Genomic DNA, 12,636 nt, shown 5'->3' on the forward strand with positions numbered 1-12,636 from the left:
ACTACCAGCATGTTGCCTGCTGTAGCATAATGTTATCCCCACTTGACGTCTGCTTTTATTACAAGCATTTCAATTCCAGATTGGCTAGTGATCATTTCAATCATGGGAGGATTGCTTCATTGGACAATTCATGTTTATTCACCTTGAGCATGTTTACTAAACCAGTTAATTATCTTTCCCTGTAGAATGGCAACCAGCACTACTGTGGCTTCCAGGTTCGGGCTCCTCAGATCTTCTGGGCTCCAAACCACATCCCCTCTGAGGCTTGCTGCAGTATGCTGGAGGCATGGCGCACACGGCTGGAAGGGCTTCTGGGAGAAACTCCGCTCTCCTTCACCCCCTCAGACAGCTTTGATGGTGGGCGGGGCTTTCAGCTTAAAGAGGATATCCAGGAGAAGCATGCAGCCAAAGAGTTCGGCCTTACTGTTGGAACCCACAGTCAGATCAAAGCTGGGGTGTGAAGGATTCTGGGATAATGTCCTGCTCTTCTGTACCTGGGTCGTTGACGGAACAACCTTTTTTCATGATGGCAAATTAATAACTTAAATTGGGTAGCTTGTGATATTACTAAAAGCTTCAATCATGAGTAAAGTCATGCATCTTGTCTTAATGTTGAACCTGATATGACAACTGTCCACTGGTGTGACTGTTCTCATTAAGGTTGTGAAGGCACCGAATTAATAAAATTCCCTTCACCTGCTCTTGTAGTTCTTACAGTTTATGTCAAGGAACAATAGTCCCAAGTCTACTCATATTTCCAAATAGTTGATTTTGTTCACTAAAGTAATGTCCACTTGGTGTGACACACTTCTGTTTAATTACTTACTATTGCGCAGGGGAGGGTTCTCTTGCAATGACGTACAGAAGATATTGCTGGTGCACAGCCTGGGAAGCTTTATTAGAAAGATATTTATCAAAGTATTGCACTCTGTCATTCTGATAAAAGGGGTCAGTTTCTTAGTCCTTTGGGGTAACTATTACTTTTTAAATTACCATGTAGCCTGAAATTTCCAACAGGGACAATGAGATATCTAAATACTTATTGGTATGATGTACCAGAGCAAATGGCTGTCACTCCAGGGGACAGAAGCCATTAACCTATGAGGACCCTTTTAGACTTCAAATTGTGTGGGTTGCATACACATTTACCAGGTGTAGCGACATGCTTGTTCCTAGTGCCAGCAGTACAGTATCTCTCAATGCACGCCTGAACATTTTCTACAATACAAAAACCCTTGAATGTGTAGGTAACTTTTGACTAGTACTGTGTGTACATTTATTTTATGCCTACAATGTAGTCAGCTTGTAAAACGCCTGCAATTTTCCACTCCCTACTCGGGGGTGACAAAACAATGGTCCCTTTGTTGTGAAATTTTAAATCCTTATGAGGATCCATTACTGATATTTTGTAATGATTGGAAGCATTTTTTAATATGTCAAACTTCAAAGTATGATTGCAAGTGTTTTGTCCATCGGGGTGATAATGTCCTATGTGTGATGCTGATAAAGACATGCGTTGTCTTGGACAAAATGCAAAAATTGTTACGCAGGTGACATAGTATACAAGTAAGCGCATTGCTTTTTTTCTAGGTTTACAAAAATGACATTCTTACCCAAAACTTAATGGCAAGACACTTGGTTCACATTAAAGGAAATGTTTTTCAATTGAAATGCAAGATTTATTTCCTGGAATATTAGTTACAGAAGTAACTAATGAATAAAATGTCTATTTAAGAATCATGACACACTAGAGGACAAGTTCAAGGGACTAAGCATTACATGGTTCATTAAATTCGTTATTTTAAGATTAAAGGTGGCCATATAACATTGAGAAGTTTATTGCAACTTTATTGAATTTTAGAATACACTTTTTTAGCCATATGGCAACTATCCACATGCTGTTTATGCTCTTAATCACATAACTTATTGGTTTCCTCAGAAATGGTGTTATCTTCAAGTCAGTGGTTTATTCACTTTATCAACAATTATGGTAGTATATGGCTTTAACTGTAGAGGGTGCTGACTCTCTACAACCTTTGATTATTATTTGAACCTGCTGGTCATCTATGAACATCTTGAAGAACCATCTGGCCTTAATGGCCATGTACTCTTATCTCCACCCGGCACAGCCAGAAGAGGACTGGCCACCCCTCAAGAGCCTGGCTCCTCTAGGTTCCTGCCTTTCTAGGGAGTTTTTCCTAGCCACTGTGCTTCTACATCTGCATTGCTTGCTGTTTTAGGTGACATGTTTTGATGTAAAAAGGGCATTATAAATACATTTGATTGAACTTAAGTTGCTTAATTGGTTAACTTTCTATAAAGGAACAGGGCGAGTCCCAGATGCAGACACGGAAGGCAGATCGTTCAAGTCTCTGATATTTATTAGTATCCAAGGGGCAGGCAAGAGAATGGTCATGGACAGGCAAAAGATCATAACAAGGTCAGAGTCCAGGAGGTACAGAGTGACAGGCAGGTTTGAGGCCAAGCAGTATGGTCAGGCAGGCGGGTTCAGAATCAAGTGTCAAAACCAGGAGGACTAGCCCAAAAAACAGCAAACCGGGATCAAGCAGGAGCCCGGCGTAACATGCTGGTTGACTTGACCAAACTGGCACAGACAGACAGAAAACACAGGTATAAATACCCAGGGGATAATGGGGAAGATGGGCGACACCTGGAGGGGGGTAGAGACAAGCACAAGGACATGTGAAACAGATCAGGATGTGACACTGAGTAATTTCAACTTTCACGATAATAGTTTCTGACTCATTCAGGTCTGTAGTGGAGGGGAGGGATGGGTAAGTTGGGCCACCCTTGTTTCTAAGATAGAGTGTTCTATACATCAGTTGGTGTCTATGTAAGCTTCAAACAGAAGTCCTAAACCTAGTATGCAAGTGGATCCTTGTAGCTGTGTGGGCTAATATAGTGACCATGTTTGGGTTAATGGCCATGGGGTAAGTTGAGCCAATAAAGATGAGCAAATGGACAGGGCCTTTCCTATGTTAAGTTTTTCAAAAATATAAACTTTTAGCCTGTGTTAAAAGATGCTTTCAATTATTAACATACAAAGTGATTGTGCTGAATTGTGTTTGGGAAATAAAGATGGACATGGTTTTAAAAAGGTAGTGGTAATATTTAATTCAGTACAGAAATGTGTAGGTCGGCTTAACTTACCCTGTCCTGCGGCTCAACTTACCCCATACCCCCAGAGTAAGTTGTTGTGCCAAAATAGCAAGCTGTGCTTTCAAAACTGCAATGTTTACATGAATTCTGATTTATTTCCAGGGACACACAACAATACATGTAGATATCTTTGCTAGAATACTATATTCCTCCTGAGGTCTATTTAAAATGTTGGAACCAATTAGGTAAATTACTTTGACGATTAACACTGCCATTCACAAAGGTTTATTTGGAAGGGATGTAAATACAGCACAAATGTAGCTTTAATTTAAGAAAGCTAAGGACACCACCCAGTGCTGTCACTATCACCCCCTATTTTGATAAACACAGATATTAAATTACTTTCAGAAATTCTGTTGTCTCGTTTGAAACTTACTTACCTAAATTGATACATCTGGACAAAAGCGGGTTTGTTCATAAACTATTATCCTCAGATAACCTCTGTTGTGTATTACTTATATGCTTCATCAGAAACCAAAGATTCTTAGACAGTTCTATCTCTCAATGCAAAAAAAGCTTTTGATAGATTAGAATGGTCATAGCTTTGGTCAGTTTTTGAACATATGGGACCTTTGCTCCAATTTCATATGGTTAAAATACCATATGCCAATCCCTCAGCCATAGGAATAACAGGCAATACCTGCTCTGTTCTGTTCATTATAACAAGAAAGTAGCCAGAAAGGTGCTATTTTTGTCTTTGGGGCCCCTGCCCCAGGCAATTCGGCAATCGAAAGAAATTACACCAATATCTCAATTCTACGGCTCATGTCATCTCATTATATGCCGACGATGTCTTACTTTATCTAGACAACGTATCTCAAGCCCTCCCAAAAGATTGTAAACAAATTCAGCTCCATCTCAAGTTATAAAATATATCTAACCAAATCAGCTTGACTGCCTCTCAAGACTCCAATTGAAGTATTTGGGAATATGTATGTTTTCCTCCTTAGATAAAACCATTGCCAGAAACTTTAACAGAACGCCCAAATCAATTCAATCCGACCTCAGTGGATGGACTAATTTCCCAGTTACTTTGACCGACAGAATATCTATCGTAAAAAATAATATATTGCCACAGCTGAATTTGTGTAGTTCAATGCTTCCCTTGTCTCCCCCTTCTGGCTATTGGGATACAATCCATAGTGTGGTCTGAAAATGTTATCAATTACCAAACTTGCAAAGGGGGAAGGACGTAGGAGGACATTCCGTGCCAAACTTTAAATTGTATTTCCAGGCAAAAGCATTTCGTCCCATCCTAAATTGGTTTACAAATTATTCTTCCACTGAGTATGGAAAGAAATATGGTGTCTCCTATTGCCCTGGAAGAGGTGGTCTTTACTGATATATCCCTTAAACAATATAAATGACAATTTGGTCCTATTATTGCTCACACAATTTCTGTTTGGGCACAAACTTGAAAAACAATGCATGCCCATACTCCAAAATTTCACAATAACGCCTTGCGATCTGGAGGGCAGCCTTTTGCATACCCCAATGGTCCAAATGTGGAATCCGTACCCTTAGCGATATTATGGACAGTAATGGTTTGAGAACATTCCAAGATTTAAAAGACACATACTCATTACCAGGCAACTGCTTTTTTCTATATTTACAACTTAGGTCAGCTATGTTGGCCTATGGAATCCCTTGAGAAACCCAACTACCAAACCATCCAATGATGGAATTTATAAATAAATGATTTGGGCTCCCAAAATTACTGATCTCTATGTATAGCAACTTTGGGAAAGCTGCTATTCTGAGCTTGCAATTAAAAAAGTATGGTCCACTGATCTAAGTGAATCTGAACAACACTTTAACTGGAACAGAATATGAAAGAATTTGACCTTGGCATCTCATAATTTGAACCATCAATTTATACATTTTCAGTTTGTCCACAGACTGTTTAACACCAAGGAAAAGTTTTAAGACAAAATTGTCCCCAACTCCCAACTGTTCACAATTTTTTTCTTTAAGGCCCACAGGGAAGGGGTGGGTTTTTCTCTGGTTGCCGGGGTGGAAAGGGTGGATTTATGTACTTTTTGAAGATAAAAAAAATGCTAAACTTACCCCACTCTCCCCTAGTTTACTAATCTTGAATGGTAACGCCTGGGTTTAGGCTCACTAATTTGCTATGGACACAAAAGCAGCCGCATTACATTCAGTTCTGTTGAATCTACATCATCCCATCTGGCCTTTAGGAGTTCAAGTCTGTCAGTTCATACCCTCCCCACAAAGACATGCTGGTGAACTTTATGCAGTTTCCCACTGTGCAGCAGCTTGAGGCCTCAGACCTTTCTCCCTCTCTCCTAGAGAATAGGCTTTTGTTTGGGTCGACAGGAAAAGGGGCCTGTACCCTGCCACCCCAAGCCATCAGCCTCTAGACAGATGTAGACTGAAGTCTGACATATAGGAGCTAAGAGAAGGCTTTCTACAGGCAAGATCTCACCAGGTTGCATGGTGCTTTGTTTACATCAGCACTACAAGCTATTGTATTGTGTTATGAAACTTCTCTGCTTCTGTTCATTCCAGTACAGGCTTTTTGCAGCTATCAAAACCATTTGAAACTGTTCAGTGATCCTGAACGTACCTTAGTGACCTAGTATCTGTGGCTGCTTGGTGTGTGAGAAGACTCTGTTCGATGGTTCCCATGTGGTGTTTGGAGCCAGTGGGAGCACTCTTGTTTTGGCTGAACGCACCCCTTGCCACACGCCCCTCTGTGGTTCACCACACGACAGAGGCACACTGGGAACATGGTTAGAATGCTTGGAGTTCACTGGGACGGCTGTTACAGAACACAGGAAGCAAAACCGCACAGCTAAAGGGTCAAGGGGTACAGTGTTTATGTGAGGGAGAGTATAGTTATGACGTAGGGCCAGGGGTTTTTCCTGAACCTCTAATTGAGGTTTCTGACATCTAACATTCGCCAAGTCAAGAGCAGAAATAGTTGAAGGGTCAGGGTATGTTTGTGTCTGTGCCCACCCTGCTCTGGGTTGTGACTAGATGGAGTGCAGCTATGACCGGAAGTGACTTTTGTCACTTAACTATTTTCCTAACCTTAACCTAATGCTCCTAACCTACTATGTTAGTTCTCCTAACCTGCTATGAAAATGTTCCCGTATACTACCTAGTCAAAACCCCTGCTCTGCTATTGTCCTCCTTGGTTCTCCCACACTTTAAGGAAGGCCATTCTCCACACAATCAATGGGAGGAAGTGGGCACTCTCTTCCCAGGCCCAGAGCCCGGCTGTCCGGAAGAGCAGATCTGGATCTCTCAGGGAGCCAAAAAAACGCACATCCATTGAGAAAAACCTTTCTGGCACAGTGTTTGAAGCTGGACAGACAGGTGTGAAACACACACGCAAACCAACATATGTTTTTAAAGGCACTGGTTAAAAATATCCAATATAAGCCAAGAGTAACTAAGACTTGCATAATGTAAGGGGAAAAGTAGGCACCTTAACTAACTCAAATGACATTAGACCACTTACAATGAGCCAATTCACTGAATTAAATGGATATGACACTTTTAACATCAGTTACTATACTATATATTACCAGTTCGAAAGACTTTGAATAATATGACATTGAATTTTTACATCCCAAAGGCTGCCTAGGTATCAGGGGAGAGGTTTGAATGTCTGTTTATTAGATAATGCAGCGGTGAGCCATTGAAGTGTGCTATGATTGATCTGTTTTCCTCTTGCCACGGGGTGTCTTGACGGGGCAGTAAATGAGTCTCTGTTTGAGCCAGACGTGACAGGGTTAACGATGGGTCAGTCACTAAAAATGATGACCCACAGCAGGATACGAGGAGAGAGACAGAGGGTGATAGAAATGGAGAAAAATAGAGTGAGGGAGAAAGATCCCACTGGGCACAGATGTCAATTCAACGTCTATTCCACGTTGGTTCAAGGTCATTTGATTGAAATGACGTGGAAACAGCGTTGACTCAACCAGCGTGTGCCCAGTGGGATGGGGTGGAAAGGGAGAGAGGGGGAGAGTTTGGGAGGAGGGGTATAGAGAAAGTGAGGGAGAGAAAGTGAGAGATAGTGAGGGTGAGAAATGGAGAAGAGGTGTCGACTTGAAGGAGATTTATATGATCCATGTGTTATCCTTTCACGCTGTCAGAACACACATTAAAAAACAATCAATTACCTCCTGAGAAAGAAAACGGGGGTCCAACGTGTGTGTGCGTGCCTGCAATGTGTGTGTGCGTGCCTGCAATGTGTGTACAGTGTGTTAGGGGAGAGTGAGACAGGGTTCAGCACAGAGCAGCTGGATTGAGATTGACAGGCAGGAAAAGTGTGTAATCAACCACCAATGTCTACCTGCCCTCCTGCCACAACCCCCCCCCCCCCCACTTCCCCCTCTACACAGGAGAGAGGTACAGCATGAATATCCCCTCCCCCTCCACACACCTCAAAACTAACAGTATGTCCTTTGTATGGTACCTTGTCATTACTGAACCAAGGAATTCAGTCAGTCTGATGTCGGAGTCCAATCCCCCTCCTGATGGACCAATCATAGCTCCCAACTTCACTTCCTCCATTAGTCTACATAGCAGTGTACTCCCTCCTAAAGCACTTATAGACTTAACTACGTTTTGACTTCCACCCTTAGTCTGTTATTTAGAGCAATTCTAACACAGCACCTTTTTATCGAAGCGCAGCATGTGGAGAGCTAAACCTACATACAGACAGAGAGGACACACAGTATGCCTCTCATAAGTTGTGGAAGTGACTGTAATCATTAGCTATGTCCCACCTCTGACCCACACTCTACTGTGGTGAATGTAGACACACGCCTCCCGCCAGCCATAGACACATTTTAGCCTGCCAGATTTACTGGCATCTGCTCTGAGACGGTCCTATCGACTTATTTTCCTCCTGTCGCACATTGAGTGTGTGTGTGTGCTAGCCCCAGAGAACAGTCAGAAAGATCCTGTAAGGCGGTGGGCAAATACACACATTGTGACCTCAGCTCTTAAGGTTAATGTTGCGTTTAACTCAGTCAGCCATCAGGAATTCTCAACCCCCAGCTGGAGAGGAACACTGCAACAAATAAGCTGTGTCGAATCACTAAAGTGCTCTATTTGAAATGGTTTGAATTGAGGAAGCATAACCCTAAGGGAGAAAATATCACAGCAAACAAACACCAGCTCCTTCCTTCCTCTCTTTCCTCCACTTACTGGACTCCACGTCTTTCATCCTTTGATTTTTTCTCTACTTCTGCTTCCACTGGGAAAATATCCTCTCTCTGTAGTAGGAGCGTACAGAAAGCCATTTTCACTGAAAACAGTGGGACTTCCTACACACCTTCTGGTCATTACAGTGTGTTAAATGGCCCAGGATTCCTTAGGGAATGAACTGTATTTTATCCTCTAAGGACTCAAACATTCTCAGGACAGACCCCAGACCGATCCTTTATACCATGGATTAAGATCGATACAGCTCAGAGCACACTCACATGGTGAGGCCTCCATTCCGGCTCTAATAACATCAGACTGCATGGTCCTCCATTCTGGCTCTGATGAATAGAGTGCCAGGCACTAACAGGCTGACATGAGACAGTGACGGGCTGTTTCATATTTAATGGTAGAGTGTGAGTGCGACTGGGAGGCTCAGTGCAGCCTTGGTGGTTGGGGGTGTCAGAGCAGGTTTGGAGTGACAGGGTTAAGACTGGAGTCAGCCATTAGAATCCTCTCTAAAGCCCCTCTATGCTGTAATGAGAAGCAGATCTCGTCAGCCCCCTACCACACTATCTACAGCAGAGTCTGGGGACTGATGGGAGAAACAGGCAGAACTGCACACTCTCTCTCTCTCTCTATGTCTCTGTCACTCTCTCTCCCGCCCTCTCTCCCACTATGTCCCTGTCACTCTCTCGCTTTCTCTGTCTCTGTGCCTGTGCCTGTCTTTCTCTCTCTCTCTCTGCCTCTCTCTCTCTCTCTCTCTCTCTCTCTTACACATGTAGCTTTGCTGATGTATATCACCACATAGTATAAAACTACAAAACACTACATCATCCGTCATATCTTGTCTGTGAGTAATGGGTGCACACAGTGATATTACTGTATTTACAATGTAACATAAGTTAAGCACTTGGTCATAAACAAGCCCTGAGGGAGGAATGGAGAGAACAGAGAGAAGAGAGAGGGAGGATGGATGAATGGGAGTGTTAGCACTCCTATCCCTCACTAGGAGCTCTAGGCGCACAGGGCTCAACTCCAGATGGCGGTTGGGTTGCCACATCCTGGCCGTAATCGCCCCGTAGCGCTGTGTTCACCCTTGTGGACCATCGGAGGGTAAAACCATGAATGGGAACCACCTGGGATGGAGAGAAATAGCCAGAGGTAACTTTCCATCACGTGATTTTACCCTGGCAACTCAAAACCTTTGTACTCTATCATTGGAGTAAGGGCCCAGCTAGCACATACCAATATGAAACCAAAAACATACGTTCCCACAATTTCCAAGGAACTAAATGTGTTAGCTAGGGGACTAGATACTTCTGAGTATTATAGTGCAGGTTTTATGTCCCAGCTGTATGATCCGTCCGCATAGCTGGGTGAATACATTTCTTCATGTAATTTATTCTATCAAGCTGTTTGAGTCATTCTTTGTATCCTATCAAGCTAAGTGTTGACTCCCCCATGTATGTTTATGTCTGCTGTTGCTAAACTCTGTTTTTTCAGTTTGAATAAGGAATGTAGTCGATTCAGATCGCAAAGATTGGATGGTCTTTTTGTTGACAGTATAGACAGTCTGTTAAGATGCCTGTTTAGATGTTCATAACTCACCAGTGGCTGGTTAGTTTAACCAGGCAATGTAACACAACGTTGAGCCCTCTAGGCTGTGGTGACAAGGTACCTGTGGCTGTGAGCAAGGCTTATTTTGTTTCCCTCATCTCTGTCAAGAGGTGTTTAAAAAGACTGCACATTCCAGCAGAGTACTGAGGTGGTTCATTTTTCATTCGCTGTTTGACAGCACAAAAGAGCCAAAAGTCAGCCACCGTATCTGTGAACTCTCTCTGTCTGCAGCGTATAAAACCGGCATTCTCCGGGGCAGACGTCAGGAACGCCGGGATAGGATTACGGGATTAGCGCTGTTAGCATATAGGGAACGGTTTTGAAGTGTACACCCTGTCTTGTCCTCTGTTGAGAGAGTCTGCCTGTCAGAGCTCACTCACTGATCCGTAGTGGACACACTCTGAGCCCTCAGGGAACACCTGTTCAGAGTTATGACCTATTATCTACATGGACCTAATGGGCTATATATCATATGGAGTTACAGAGCATAAAGGTGTGTGTGCGTGGTTGAGTGCGTGCGTGCGTGTGTGTGCCTGCCTGCATGCGTGTGAGTGTGCGTGTGTGTGGTAGGCAGAGCCTGTGGTAGGCACAGCCTGGGGTGTATTCATTACTCCGGTTCTGTTGCAAAACGTTTTACAACAGACAACATTTTTTTGCGACAGAATCGGTGTAATGAATACACCCTGGGTGAACCCTCATTCATAGAGGTCATATTCAGATGAATGAAACCGCTTTCTCCAGTTATTTCACTGGGATGGTAGACTGATAGATATCCCTAGAGTGGTCCCTAGGCTGGATGAGATGTTTTTAGGACAGCAGTACATAGGGGCTGTGAGTTACTGAACAAGTAAACATAGTCGACAGACTGATGGAGAAGGTGAAAGAAGGAGAGAGAGAAAGAGAGACAGCAACTACTTAGACATTTTGAGCGATAGGTAAACTGAGAAGAGGTAAGTATTAAGCATTTCACACCTGTATACCTCTACAATAAAGCATCTGGGTAAACGCTGGCCTTTCCGGCATGTTTGACATTTAGTCAGTTATCAGGTTTCAGCTGCGGTCCATTCAAGGTTGCTGTGAGGGACACTCAGTGTGGAATGTCTTTATGACTGTGCTACCTGATAGGAACACTCTCTGCCAAACACACACACCTGCATGAGCCTGACCCAGAACACAGAATCAAATGAATATCCTCCTACATACGCTAAACAACAACAACAACATCAACACAGTGTTACATTTTCTTATGAAACAAACATCACACCTACATATATCGAATTTCTAGGATAGCACAAAAACATGGAATTATGTTGTCTCTCATCTAAAGAACGAAAGAGAATGAGTGAAGTTGGAGAGGGAGAGAAGATGTGGAGAATGGGGAGGTAGAGAGGGGGTGAGGCTTTTTGTGGTGAGGTAGTTGCATAATGAGGGTGGAGACAGGGTGAAGAGTGTGAGGAGTATGGGGTTTAGGAAGGGGAAAGAGAGGGTCAGTGTGAATAGTGTACTTGGGGTTGGAGAGAGGGACCTCTCTCTCAGCCCTCCTATTGGGTACAGGGTAAGAGGACAATGCCACACTGAAGTGGACTTAATATGAAGGGTTCTTCACTTTTTGTCTCTCTTTCTGCCTCTTTTTCTGGTTTCTGGGTCTTGCGGTCTATCCTCCATCTCTCCCTATCTCTAAATCTTTGTTTTCATTTTGTGTGAGGCCAGTCCATGCTGACCCTGAGAAGTGCAAGTTTACAGTGACCACCCTGTCCACGGTTGAACATAACTAAACTACGAGACCACAGATCAGAACAGCTCTTATTTAAACTGTGTATAAGTAAACCCAAACAGAAAGAATGTCTTATAAGTCAGACTGAGACTGAGACACCACGCTCTATTTCTCTTTGTCTCTGTCTCATATTCTGTCTCTGATTGTCTCTCACTCTTTCTCACACACACACACACACACACACACACACACACACACACACACACACACACACACACACACACACACACACAGTTATTATTACAGAAAGAGCAGCTTTGGTTTCCCAGGATACATCATTAAATACATATTACAGTAATCTAGCCCCCCCACAGGACTCATAACAGTCACCTCCTGTACTAGATTAAAGACTGGTAAAGAAACCTTACAGGAACAGGTCTACAACTGTACATGCTGTGTTTAACCTTTAACCAATAATCAGTGACAAATTAGTATGGCTTTTGTCTTCTAAAGGAGAAAAGGAACTCTCTGTGTCCCTGATTGCTGTTTGTGTATGGTAGGCCTACCCTTCTAATATCAGAGGTCGGTTTAGTCCATTAGACTTTAGGTATTAATACACCTGTTGCTTGGAATGTTTTGAATACACAGTACTGTGGGAATTGTTATTTTAGCTCTGCAGCTGCACGCACAGACACAGATGTGCACACGCACACACACACAGACGTGTGCAGATACACACACACAAACACAAACAGCCTGGCAGCCGGGGTCTCAGAGGAACCACTTCGTCCGCTGGTCGCTCTCTCTGTCTCTGTCTCTGTCTCTGTCTCTGTCTCTCTCTCTCTCTCTCTCTCTCTCTCTCTCTCTCTCTCTCTCTTTCTCTTTCTCTTTCTCTCTCTTTCTCTCTCTCTCTCGCTATCGCTCTCTCTCACACTCTG

Source organism: Oncorhynchus clarkii, chromosome 22 (genome assembly GCF_045791955.1).
Source record: "Oncorhynchus clarkii lewisi isolate Uvic-CL-2024 chromosome 22, UVic_Ocla_1.0, whole genome shotgun sequence".
Classification (NCBI taxonomy): domain Eukaryota; kingdom Metazoa; phylum Chordata; class Actinopteri; order Salmoniformes; family Salmonidae; genus Oncorhynchus; species Oncorhynchus clarkii.